This window comes from Seriola lalandi, unplaced genomic scaffold (genome assembly GCF_002814215.2).
Source record: "Seriola lalandi dorsalis isolate HSWRI2012SDOR001 ecotype SW California unplaced genomic scaffold, Sedor1 jcf7180001967564, whole genome shotgun sequence".
NCBI lineage: Eukaryota > Metazoa > Chordata > Actinopteri > Carangiformes > Carangidae > Seriola > Seriola lalandi.
In genome coordinates this window covers 1-730 of record NW_019438232.1, presented here as the reverse complement: position 1 = coordinate 730, position 730 = coordinate 1, and the positions used below count along the sequence as shown (strand labels likewise).

The 730-nt window shown below is 47.8% G+C and overlaps 1 long non-coding RNA gene across 1 annotated transcript; it reads right to left on the bottom strand.

The window, feature by feature from the left end:
- Positions 1–6: 6 nt before the first annotated feature.
- Positions 7–724, bottom strand: LOC147820326 (uncharacterized). Its single transcript, XR_015436822.1, has 3 exons — positions 509–724; positions 222–395; positions 7–133 (listed from the first exon to the last, which is right to left on the bottom strand). It is a non-coding gene; the product is annotated as an uncharacterized LOC147820326 (long non-coding RNA).
- Positions 725–730: the final 6 nt, after the last annotated feature.

Below are 730 nucleotides of genomic sequence, written 5' to 3'. Positions count from 1 at the left end.
AGACAGAAGCTTCAGTCCTGAGTCTCCTGGATGATTGTAGCTCAGGTCCAGCTCTCTCAGGTGGGAGGGGTTGGAGCTCAGAGCTGAGGCCAGAGAAGCACAGCCTTCCTCTGTGACCAGACATCCTGACAGACTGAACACACAAAACAACACACAGGAACCCTCTGTCAACACCTGCTGCTCTGTTAAACTGTCAGATAAACAGGTTGATGGATCCTGACCTGAGAGTCTCCAGTGAACAGAGTGGACTCTCCAGTCCAGCAGACAACAGCTTTACTCCCGAGTCCTGCAGGTCGTTGTTACTCAGGTCCAGGTGTTTCAGACTAGAGGACTGGGAGCTGAGGACTGAGGACAGAGCTTCACAGCTTCTCTCTGAGAGGTTACAGTCACTCAGTCTGAAGAGATGATCATGAGGAATTAAAGAAGAAAGGAAGTTATTTTCTCTCCTGTTGAAAAGACAGAAGTGTCTTTATATAATGATGAATAAATCAACTCTCTCTACACTTACACAGCTTTGTTGGAGGCTTTGACCACTGGCAGCAGCTTCAGAAGAGCCTCCTCTGAAGCAGAGTATTTCTTCAGGTCAAACACGTCCAGATGTTCTTCTGAGGACAGTAAGATGAAGCCCAGAGCTGACCATTGAGCAGGAGACAGTTTATCTGTGGAGAGACTTCCTGATCTCAGGGACTGTTGGATCTGCTCCACTAGAGAACGATCATTCAGTTCATTC